Below are 12,831 nucleotides of genomic sequence, written 5' to 3' on the forward strand. Positions count from 1 at the left end.
TCTAGAATGAATTGTGCACTGGTGGATTAAGATTGGAGGTGTCGGCGTGAACTCATGGTCTTTAGATGAGAGACAGAGAGAGACAAGATCTTTTTATGTGCATAGTTGGTATTGATCCGGGATTGCCTACTGCTGTCTGCTGGGAGCACCGGAAGCAATAACACCCAGGAGAAATAGACACTTCCTAGCACCACATCTTGGTTTAAATACATGATTCTCCAGTAAAAAAGAAACATTTGGAGCAGTGGTTACTTCCAGGGCTGGAGCAGGGAAAACTCAAGATGAGCTTGGAGAATCCTGAGAGGTTGTAGAGTGAGGAATTACTCCAAAACGAACAGGGGTTTCAACATGCTGAAACCACCACCCAGAAAGCTCTGAATAGCCCCACTGGGATGTTTTAAGATGGATGAATGAATGAATGAATGAATGAGATTATAACCCATAAAATAAAACAAGTACCAATTAGTAAATGTGGGAGACGAAATAGCTCTTATTCACACCAGAATTATTTTTAATGGACATGGAAGGGGTGAGGAAGTAGACAATTACAACAGCACAGTAATAAGCAGGCCGGCAAGATCCAGCCATGGATGCTAAAATTAGTAATTTCTCAAACTATCCCCCCAAGATATTTATTAATTAAAAACGCAAACTAGTAACGTCAGAGGGGAGAAGCCAGCAGATGCCACCTTCACTTGTGATAAGACAGAGTCTTCACGCACTCCCTGGGAAGGGCACAACACTTCTGTGACACTCTTGCCAAAATATGCATAATCTCAGTCTCCTCCGGGGACAACATCAGACCAGGGGAAGCTGAGGCACTTTTATAAAACAACAGTCATCTTCAAATGTGTCCACGTCACGAAAGAAAAGGCAGTAATTGTCCAAGATCCAGGGAGACTTGGGAGATGTGACAAGTTGCAGTGTGGACCTGTGCATCGGATCCTAGAACAAAGACAAGCTTTAGGGGAAAAGCTGGTGAAATCCAGAGAAAGTCTGTAGTTTACATCATAGTATTGTGCCAAGGTGAATGTCTTGGTGTTGGTGACTGTATGACGGTTACGTTGTGTTGACTAACACTGGGTGCAGTTGGGTGAGGGTAGAGAGAAGCTCTTCGTACTGTTTTTGCGACTTTTATGTAAATCTAAAATTATTTCAAAATAGAGAGTTTAAAACTATTTGTACTTAATTATGTCTGCTGTCTCCTCACTGCATTTTGGACTGAATCGCATTGAAATGATTTAAACTCCAAGAATCAAAGACCGAGGAGGGAATGATGGGAGGAGAAAAAATAAGATGACCAATTCTCCAGAACTGAAGCTACTGGGGAGGACCCCAGGGGTGGTGTCAGGCAGGGTCAGGGGATGGGGACCCAGCTTCAGCCTAAATTATAATCTGCCTTCTCCAGCCATATTTCGTGGACTATGGAGCTGTGTCCTCCAGAAGAAAATTGACATTAGGGACTGAGGAGAGTCGAGAAGAATTTACTTAAGGCAGCATTTCTCAGACTTTAGTTACTTTGCATATCATTGTCACGGTCCTTATTAATCCTTATGCCTCCCGAATGGTTGCTTGCTGGATGATTTTTATGACATTGGTGTCGAAATGACTCACTTTTTAAACTTGCTCTTATCTCTGTGCCACCTAAAATCATCGTGGGGCTCCTGGGTAATGCAGCTAGCCGAGCATCTGACTCCTAGTTTCAGCACAGGTTGTGATCTCAGGGTCATGGGATCAAGCCCCGCATGGAGCTCCTCACTCAACCTGGTGTCTGCTTGAGGTTCTCTCTCCCTCTCCTTCTGCCCTCCTACTTACTCTCGCTCTCAATAAATAACTATTTATTTAAAAAATCATCTTGCATGTCACCAGTGGCTCACAGACTGTAACAGAGAAGCAACTGAGTCTTAGAGGTTGTGGAGGAAAGCTACCAGAAATGCAGAAGCTAAGGGGACCCTTTTCCATACAACACGTCACACACACACACACACACACACACACACACACACACACCCCACTGTCTCTCCCTAAGCAGAGGGAAACATGGAAGAGGAGCCAGGCATTCTTGCAGCTTTGGCATGGGAAATGCCAGGCTTTGGAACATTGAAGGATCCAGCAGACATAAGGTAGCTCCGGACCCGCCAGCACATAGACTGTCAGGAGTAGGGGTGACTGTCAGGAATCCTGGAGTGGCAGAGACAGCAGAGGAGGGAGGAGAGGTGGTGGCCCTGAGCCAGTGGAGGAAGGCCAGACTGAAGGTGGGAGCCCTTGGCCCCAGATCTGGAAGCACCAGTATAGCTCACTGCATAGGCATAAAGCTTCTTGCGATTGTCAACAGGGTCCCACAGCTGTAAGGCCCTGTCAGGCAGGGCATGTGCCGGGAACCACACCGAATAGGCTGGAAGGGGATTGAAGCAAACAACCGTGTTACAAAGTGACAGAAGGAACACGTATCATGACTGTTTGTGCAATACCTGTAGGACTCTGAGAAATAACTGGGGGCCAACTCGCGGGACTTCATGTGCTTGGAGGTGCTGTACTCGTACTTGGGTAGGGGCAGTGAGAACTAATCTCGCAGGCAGCAGCCAGGATATACAGTTATGGGAGTGTAAATTGATAAAGCCATTCTACAAACATCTGGCAGCACTTAGTGAAATAAAGTGTGGGTGCATCTTAGGATCCCTTAATAGGAGAAAAATTCCTACATGGTCTTCTAAGAGGAATCGTTCATTACAGCTTGGTTTGTGGTAGCATGAATTTGCAAGCAATCTGGCTGCTCTTTATCAGAGTAGTGAATAAGTATAGTAGGGGCATTCTATGGAACACTAAGCAGCAATCAGAACAAGGAATTACATGTGTGCAACATCGCATGTTTTGAGCTTAAAAACAGAGAGTTGGGAGAAAGTACAAATTGATAAAATAATGTACTTGCTAACAGTTATGTACACTTTTTGTGTGTCAGGCACCATTCTAGGCCCTATATGCTTATGAACTCACTTGCTCCTTGCAAAAGCCTCATGAGTTAGGTACCGGCATTGTCCCCAGATTATATGTGAGGAAATTAAAGCACATAGACATTAAATATTAAATGAGTCATCCACGATCATACAGTAAATAAGTGGCAAAGAATATATATTTTTTTGCCTACCTCTAAAATCCATGCTCTTTACTACCACAGGGTACCAGTACCTCTACCAATAAAAAAACAGGAAGCAACTTTGAGCTCAATGCACAGCTGTGATGTTAAAAAACACATACACCCCAAAATTTGAGTACAAATAGATAAAGATACATAGTACACTTCTAAGAACACGTAACGAAAAAGAGCAGAATGACTCTGCCTTTTTGGGGTAGAGCAGGTGAGAGTGAGTGAAGAGTAGGATGGAAAGAGGAAAATAAAGCGAATGAAATAATGTAAAATAAACTACATAAAATAGGAGTAAGGCTTAGAACTGACGAGTCATGCAGGGGAGTTTTAAGAGAAAAGAGAAAGCAAGGGAGGCCCCACGCTGGGAGTGTAGGTTCAGCATCATCCAGCTTGGGTAAGCATAAAGCCAGAGTGCGAGAGAAAAAAGCAAGAAGGAAGCAGTTTAAGAGAGTGCCAGGCACAGGAAAGCTCGCCTAGACAGAGGGCGTGTGGTTCGGAGTCCAGAGAGTAAAGGTATTGAAACTGGTGCTGGTTTAGAGATAATACTGACAAGCTCGTACGGAAGAGCCCGGCTTACGCATTACGCATTTCACGGCTAAATCCAATTCTTCTTTTCATTCAGATACTCCCTTGAAGAGCAGGATTACAGAGATCACCTAAGAGATCACCTAAAGATTCTTGGCTGTTGGCCTCTCCTGAGAGACCTTTTATTCAGTTCCTCAGCTTCCATTGAACTCCTGGAGGGCTTGAGCCACCACCCAGAATTAACATAATACAGGCTGGCGCAGGGTGCTTTCTAGTTTAGTGAAGATATTTGTTCAAATAAGTTCATGTTCCTATCTCAATTGATTGAGAGTTGGAAAAGGACTTGATTATTTTTTTAAGGTCAACATATTAGTTAGATAAATACTTGCTATATCTCATTGGACTCATCCGTGTAAATCTTGGAAGAGCCATTGGATCCTCTCGTCAGTCTTGCCATTCCTGGAAATCAGTTGACATATTAGCACAAAGCAGGACTATCATAGCGATAGAAGGTTGACCTAAAACATAATTACTTCTCCCATAACCAGCGTTACTCAAATATGTATCGTTCTGGAACATGGTATGGAGCCATCATAGGATCATCTCTAAAACGAAATTATTGAATTACTAAAATGTGCTAGAGTAAAATAAACTCAAGATAGTTCTCCTGTTTTTCTTTTTCTTTCTTTCTTTCTTTCTTTCTTTCTTTTCTTTCTTTCTTTCTTTCTTTCTTCTTTCTTTCTTTCTTTCTTTCTTTCTTTCTTTCTTTCAGTTCTGCTGTGCTCAGGAAATCAATTTTATGTGTCTATAGGTGGACTTATGGTATGTCAATAACTGAGAAAATGATGAAAGCTCAATCATCATGTGTGAATAGATTTTTAGCCTGTAGCCAGAGAAAGCAAACAGCTTGGGACTCACTGATTAGAAAGGTTCCAGCAAGTCAAGGGGACATGTTATTATTCCATCTCACAGAGATGGATCCATCATCTCCCAGAGGGAGAGGGTCCTTCTGGGAATGGATGACATACAGATCAACACAAGACACTCGGGGAAGAGTCCAATTCCAGGATCTCGGCAATAGCAAAGGCCTAAGCAGAGCTTCCTTGTGGGGGTAACTAGACTTCAGGCAAACCTCAGTCACTTACAAAATGTGAATTAGACCCAGGCCCTTTCTCTCGGTTTCTTTGATCTGCCTTCTTAATATAGGCTCTATTTTTGACAGGTCATGACCTTGAGATCCTAAAGTAGCCTCCACATCTCTCTGAGCTACCCAGTTCAAGGTTTAAATTTCAAGAAAGTCTGTGACTTGGGGAGTTCAAATGAAAGTCCTGGCTTTGAGTCTCATTGGACCGTTTTGGCCAGAGTTGAGACAAATTTCTTAACCAACCATTGTGACCAAGGGGATGAGACCTGTTGATTGGCTTAAGCCAGTTGGGTTCCAAGTTAGGAACTGACGATGGGTTTCCTCTCAACTAACTCACATGGCTGAATGATGTGCGCTATTATTTAGAAAGGAGCAAAAAAAAAAAAAAGGCTACATTCTGGGAAGGCATCCAAAAAATACCCCGTTTTCGTATCACTACAGTGACACCGAACATTCATTGTGTACATAGAATACGACAGACATTGTACTAGGTGCTGGGCTCGGGGAAGATTTAGAATGAAATATAGGGGATGTGGAAGATATAAAGATAAACATGACATGGTTACTGATTATGAGGGCCCTCACCCTCTTTTTGGGGAGACAGACACGTTAATAATTTTCTCGGCAAATCATGCCAGGGAATCGACAAACATGCGTCCTTCATACAGCCACACTGGAGACCAACCTGCAAAACAACTTGGCAACGAACCTGGGTCTCCCTTCTGCCTTCATGTTCAGTGGTTCCCAAATCTCGTGTACTCAGATCCTTTTATGGGGCTTATTTTGACAAAGCAGGAAAGATCCAGATTATGTGAGATTGTTGTAAATAGATGAGGAGGGAAGCAGAGATTTTCATTTTACATTTTGAAAGGTTTTATGAAACCAGTGATTGCCTAAGATAACAGCGCCCATTTATTTAAATCACCCTGCGTGTGTTCTTTCATAGTTTTCTTTAAATTTAATTTAAACAGCGATTATTCTTCCTCCAGCATTATGTCTTGCCTGTCTCCCCTCCTGCTGATGGTGTTTTTAAATAATGACAAAATGACATTAAAAATTCGATCAAAATGGCCATTTTTTTCATCAGTCTTCGACTAGAATTATGTCTTTTTTTAAAAAAAATTTTTATTTATTTATGATAGTCACAGAGAGAGAGAGAGGCAGAGACACAGGCAGAGGGAGAAGCAGGCTCCATGCACCAGAAGCCTGACGTGGGATTCGATCCCGGGTCTCCAGGATCGCGCCCTGGGCCAAAGGCAGGCGACAAACCACTGCGCCACCCAAGGATCCCTAGAATTATGTCTTAACTGCGAAAAATAGCCTTTTCCTCAGCATGTGGAACATTATTAGAATGTACCGCCGAGATTCACAGGGTTTCTCTTAAAATACCAAGTCTCGCTTGTGCACTATAAAGCCACGTTTTCTGTGCCTGGCCCATAACCTAAGTATTTGGTTATCCTCTGAATTGCCAAAAATTTTGTAGTGCTCTGTTAAGATTTTCTTTAACGTGTTATAAAATATCTGCTGCAGAAAATCTGGTTGGTTAGAGGATTATACAAACTTAAAAGCGACACAAGCTTCTTTACTGCCCCCTAGTACCACTGTTCAGGCTTGAACAAGAGACTGCAGGAACTGGTAAAGCCATTTTAAATAGACAGGAAAATAGAGATGAAATGAGCCCCAAAGGATAAGTGTAAGCATCCTAAGAAATCCTTCTAAAGAAGAGCAGTAGGGGCACCTGGGTGGTGCAGTTGGTTAAGTGTTTGAATCTTGGTTTGGCTCAGGTCGTGATCTCATGGTCGTGGGATCAAGCCCCACGTGGGGCTGCACGCTCAGCGTGGAGTCGGCTTGGTACTCTCCCTCTCTCTGTCACTCCCACTTGTTGTCTCTTTCTCTCTCTCAAATAAACAAATATATCTAAAACAAACAAACAACAACAACAACAACAAAAACAACAGAAGAGCAGGAAGGCCAGTGGTGGCATATAGATCCAAAAAGATAAGTGCCAACAGGACTGTCCGCCTCTGGGTGGAGAACGAGTGTAGAATGAAAGGAAACATAGCTGCGGGAGGGGGAGTGAGAGACCATGGGTGTGCCCTGGAAAGGAAGGGCTGGTGAGGGGTCCTGGAGAGAGCCCTGTGGAGCCCCAGGGAGCACCCTCAGGAAGAGCACAGTGAGGATTTCACTTGTCTGCTTCCCAATGTGTGGCCTAGCTTGCATGCAGTTGTGGTCGATTGATGCTAACTACCCCCTCCCCAACCCTCCAGCCCCTCAAGCCAATAAATCCCTACGAGATTTGTTCAGAAACATCAGAATTCATACACGATGGTCCTGTCCATAGGAAGACTGCTGCTGGTAGAACAGCAGTAAAAAGTTGTAAATTAAAGCACACAGCCCCCTCTCATCCTCCTAATTAACTCTGAGACATAGATTCTTACGTGACTCGGTCTCATCTCCCGCTTGTTTTGTCTGAGCTCAGAGTTAGTAGTAATAGGGCCACCACATGCTCCTTCTCATCTCTGACAGCAAGGGCTTGGCATCTCATCCTAAAGGAAATGCCAATTTTATTTTATTTATTTATATTTTTTGGAAATACCAATTTTAGGTGGTCACTTTCACATCGAGGTTCCAGGAGCTGTCAAAATACCCTTGATGATGCGCAGAGAAGTTCTTGCTGAGGGTCGAGTCTCTATCTCATATGGAGTCTTTCTCCTTTATTTTGCCCTGAGAGGGAACTACTTCTCTCATCCTTCTTTGATGTCTCTAACTTTGTTAAGTCTCCCCAACCTATATCCAGAGAACTAAAGCAGGCTTCTGTGTTTTGACAGGGTAGCTCGGTTGGTTGACTGTTTGGAGTTATGTATGTTAGTAACCAATAATAGTTTAATAATTTTTCTTGGTAGATACATAAGAATTTTTAATAGAACTCTTAATATTTTATCAGAAAGTATTATCAGGGGATCATGGAAAAGTAGCCTTTCAGTATCCCCCACATAAACCATGGCTGCCTGCCTCATCATGTACAAGATCCCTTCTCCCTGCCAATCCTACCGGAACCCTTTGTATTTTCTCCTATTGCTTAGGTGTCTGCATATTAATTTTATATGTGTATGCCTATTTGATGTTTGTTTATTGATCTTTCTGCCCTTTTAATCCATGTGCCTTGGTGATGCCTTAAATTACTTACATTGTAGGTAACTGGAGGAAAGGGAATCTGCCTAACTCTACCTAATATAGCCTTATATTTAGGTAAATGTTCTTAACAAGTGATTTTTATTATCAAAAAATTATATGTGGGGACACCTGGGTGGCTCAATCAGTTAAGCATCGTACATTTGGTTTCAGCTCAGGTCATGATCTCAGGGTCCTGAGATCAAGCCCAGTATTGGGCTCCATGCTGGAGGTGAAGCCTGCTTAGGATTCTCCCTCCTTCTCTCTCTGCCTGTCCCTCTGATCTCTCTAAAAAAATTATGTGCAATATTATGTCCCAGAATTATTTATTCACAGTATCTTTTAGGGGGTCTACTGTTCACTTGCCTTTACATTTAACTTTTTAAAATCTCTCGTAATAGTGTCCCCAGCAGAGAGGACAAGAGCAGCAGTCCTTAAAAAAGTGGGGAAAACATAGCAGACAGGGTCCCCTCATCCCTGGATATGTCCCTGGTCACAGAACTCTGAGTTTCATTTCCCTGGAATGCAGTGCAGATCACATAGTTTTTAAAATTTTTTTTAATTTATTTATGATAGTCAGAGAGAGAGAGAGAGAGAGAGAGAGAGAGAGAGAGGCAGAGACACAGGCAGAGGGAGAAGCAGGCTCCATGCACCGGGAGCCCGACGTGGGACTCGATCCCGGGTCTCCAGGACCGCGCCCTGGGCCAAAGGCAGGCGCCAACCCGCTGCGCCACCCAGGGATCCCCCACATAGTTTTTATTAGAGACACGTTTCCCCTGAGAATTTAAGATGACAGATTTCTACTCAAGCCACCAACGTCCACATCTCTGTATGTCAAAAATTCGTTTCTCCTTTTTTTAATCCCTTATTTTATGAATGAGAGAATTGAGATCTTTAGAGGTTAAATGGCTTGTTCGTGGGGGACACAGCTAATTAGCAGACTTGCGGACATCATTTATCAACCTTAAAATGTCCTTTCGGTACGTTGCCAAGTATGACCTGTTACCTTAAGAAAGCTCCTTTCCTAAGAGCTAGGAGTTCTGTCAATACTTCCCACCTTCCTTTGTGATTAACTTTTGTTCTATCTCTCTTAATAGTGTCCATAAAACAGAGGACAAACAGCAGTAGGTATTTTTAACCTGTTACAGTTTCTGTATGTTATTAGACCAACCTTAAAACAATGTAAAATATCTAAAAGTAAGAACCAGCCGTGGTCTTCCCAACACCATCATGCCACACAAGTATTTGATATGAGGCCCCTTCCCAAACTTCCTCTTTTGATCTAGCAATATAGACTTTTTAGAAGGCTGTAGAGTATTTGTTAGATGGGTATTTATGTGTAGTATTGTTCTATTTTTTTCTCTTAACATTATCATGTTCATTTTTCTATCCTTCTGCGAAACTACAAAAATGTCTACAAAACGCGTAATCATGATACAAGAGGATAATTAGCATAACCTTTCCCCGATTCTTGGACACTTGGGTCATTTCCGGTTTGTTTCTCTTGTGAGTAATGCGGAAGAAAACACACCTGTTCAAGAAGAAGCACACCAGTCTTTACACGGGGAACCAAGCCTGGGACATACATCCTCACGCCAGGTGAAAAATCTGGTTCAGATTTACCTTCTGGGAAAAACAACATGCAAATATTGACCATTGTCTCGACATGGAATACATTTGCTTTGCCATGACAGGGCTGGGGAGAGAATGAACTTCTCCTTGAAACATTGAAATGTTTTTCTTAGAGTGTAGACTACTTTTTTGAACTGTGAATTCTGCATGTGTAAATATTTCCTTTTCTTCAATTTAGCCAGGATAGGCAGTTTTATGCTATAGTATCATATATACACTCTTGACCAAGTCCTTAATACACGTTATCCGGAACCTTCTCAGAAATGAATAAGGGAGGTGCTATTCCTCTGTTTTATAAATTTACAAATGAGTAACCTGAGGCTCAGAGGGCTTTGGCAACTGCGGGAGCCAAGTGTCAGTCAATCGACTTCTAGCCCACATTCTTGACATGGGACTGTCTCATGCCCCATCACAACTGAGCAAAGATGAGAGGAAACAATACCCAGTTGTTTCACTGGCACAGCTTTGTTGAGATGTGATCCACGTGCTATATGATTCCCTCCCACCAAGTGTGCAGTTCGATGTTTTTTAGCAGATTCACAGATTCGTGCAACCACACACAGTCTATTTTAGAACATTTTCATCATGTCAAAAAGAAGCCCCAAACCCTTTAGTTATTACCCAATTCCAATCCTCCCACACCCAACCCTGAGCAACAATTGATCTACTTTCTATCCCTCTGGATCTCCCCATCGGAACTTGCCTGTCATTGGAACCACACAACGGATGGACTTGTGTCTGGCTTCCCTCACTTAGAGTAACATCTTCAGGGTTCATCCAGTTTGTAGCATGTGTTAGTACTTCTTTCCTTTTCGTGGCCGAGTAATATTCCATTGCATGGATATGCCCCGTTTTCCTTATACTGATGGACATTTGGGTTGATGGACACTTGGGTGGTTTTACCCTTTGTATTACGAATGATGCCGTGACGAACTCTCATATACAGGTTTTTATGGGGGCATATGTTTTTATTGTTCTTGGCTGTATATCTCAGAATAGAATTACAAGGTCACCGTAATTATGATTAATTACTTAAGGATGTACCAGACTCTCTAAAGTGGCTGCACCATTTTACAGTTCGACCGGCAGTGTATAAGAGTTTTTGATTTCTCCACATTTTCGTCAATGCTTCTTATAATCTGACTTTTTTATTCTAACCATCCTAGTGGGTGTTTTTGACTTCCTGTTCTAGTTGCCTAGAGATGCCAGGACTATATTCAGATGGACGTAAAGACTTGATGTCACTGTTGAGGAACAGTGACATATCCCCTTTGGGGATAAAGTAGATCTGACCAATCACAGAAAAAAGCTCAAAACCGAAGAAAAAAATAAAAAACAAGACAACTCAAAACTGTGTTTGTTTTTGTCAGACACATAGGCTTAAGAGTGAGGAATACTTGTGTAATCCACCCATCCACAATCCTTAGCTGACACTGAACTTATTTCAGTCGTGAAATGGTAGTTATTGGATATGTCTCTTTACCTCAACGCCCTCCCCCCCCTTCATTTCCTACCCCTTCATCTAAGTCACTTGTGGATGTGAGAAAATTTATTCTCTAAAGTCTCATATGCTACTTACTTTTCAGGATTACTAGAGAGTTTATTCGGTACGAATACATTTACTGAGCATCTTCTAGATCCTGACCTGGGCTACGGAAGGTGTTGGAGCTCTAGTTGTGAATACAAACCAGATAAAATGCTTGCCACGTTGGGACTTACCATATAGTGAGGAGGAAGTTTTATCAATCAAATAATCACACAAATTAATATAAATCCACACCTGTGCTAGGTGCCCCAGGGACAGGTATTTAATTTAGGGATTTACAAAAATGGTATGTGCAGGGGAAGTGGGGAACTGGGTTGGCAAAGAAACTTTATTTGCAGGGAACGTTTGTGACAGTGAGATGTCGAGTTTATGGCAGTGTGTTAGGAGTGTCACTTGACTTCAGTTTTTCTTGGACCACACAAATAGCTTCCAGGGAGGTTTTCTTCGGGGAGCTCAGAGAAAAACGAAAGGTCTTTTTTCCTTACAATAAACAAAAATAATTTTGCTAACATGAAAGCTCGTGTTCTGATAGATGCGTATATTAGCCTCACTACCAAGCTACCCCAAACACTCAAATATATTTCCATGGACCTGATCACACAAAATCTGTTTTCTTTATGTGTATCTAGTTTTCTTTATTTCTTTCCCTTTGCTTCAGAAATACTTGTTTTTTTCAGGTGTTTGTTACCGAGTCCTTTCTTTTACTATTTTAGATGTTCATTTCACATAATCGATGGCCCTTTTTTGAGTGTTTGAAGTTTTATCTGTTATTTTACCTACAAATAGATGAAAGTTTATTTTCCAAGCAAGACACATCTCAGAGATTTCTACTTCGTATAAAGAGAAGTGGCTTTGATCTTTTACATGTTTGTATCAAAGCCAAACTAGACTTCTAATTTATATATCTGTTATTCCCTATTGTTTTAACACTGTTCTGTGGAGGACTGGGCTTCCAAACAAGCGGACTTTATCTGGATTTCTCCTGGCTTGTGCACATCTTTTTAAGATTGTTTTTAAAGGTTTTATTTATTTATTCATGAAAGACACAGAGAGAGAGGCAGAGACACGGGCAGAGGGAGAAGCAGGCTCCCCACGAGGAGCCCAATGTGGGACTCGATCCCGGGACCACAGGATCATGACCTGAGCCAAAGGCAGATGCTCAACCACTGAGCCACCCAGGTGCCCCCTGGCTTGCTACATCTTAATGCCTGATGCTGTACAGCTAACACGGGCTCTGAGTTCAGATCTGCACCTGAGTCCAGACTCTCTTACCTACTCTTTGTGTGTGATTGACAGTCGGCTGTCGAACCTCTCTAAACCTCAGTGCTTTCATCAAAACAAAAAATGGAATACTTCTGTGGGGTTTTTAGCATTAAACAATACAGTTAATATAAACTATTTTGTATATTTGAAAAAATATATTACAAAGGGCAACCTATTGAATAATTACATTATTTTATAATGTCCAGTACTATAGATTCATCTGGAATACAGGGAAGCTTTCTTCCTTCCTCTCAGGAGAGTTCAAGGCATTTCCTTTCTACATACTAATCTCTCTTGACCAGTGAGAAGGGTAAGCCACTCTTTGGGTGACTAGGGTCTGAAACCTGGCTTCTTAGGAAATCAAACACCAGCTGATTGGCCATCGAGTCCTACTGATGAGGGAGA

At 42.1% G+C, this 12,831-nt stretch overlaps 1 protein-coding gene across 1 annotated transcript in view; it reads right to left on the minus strand.

The window, feature by feature from the left end:
- The window catches only part of CAMTA1 (calmodulin binding transcription activator 1), a 1,317,854-nt gene that overhangs the window by 648,593 nt on the left and 656,430 nt on the right, over positions 1-12,831 (minus strand). The gene's annotated exons all lie outside the window — the stretch shown is intronic.

The sequence above is a fragment of the Nyctereutes procyonoides genome, unplaced genomic scaffold (genome assembly GCF_905146905.1).
Source record: "Nyctereutes procyonoides isolate TBG_1078 unplaced genomic scaffold, NYPRO_anot_genome, whole genome shotgun sequence".
NCBI classification, from domain to species: Eukaryota; Metazoa; Chordata; class Mammalia; order Carnivora; family Canidae; genus Nyctereutes; species Nyctereutes procyonoides.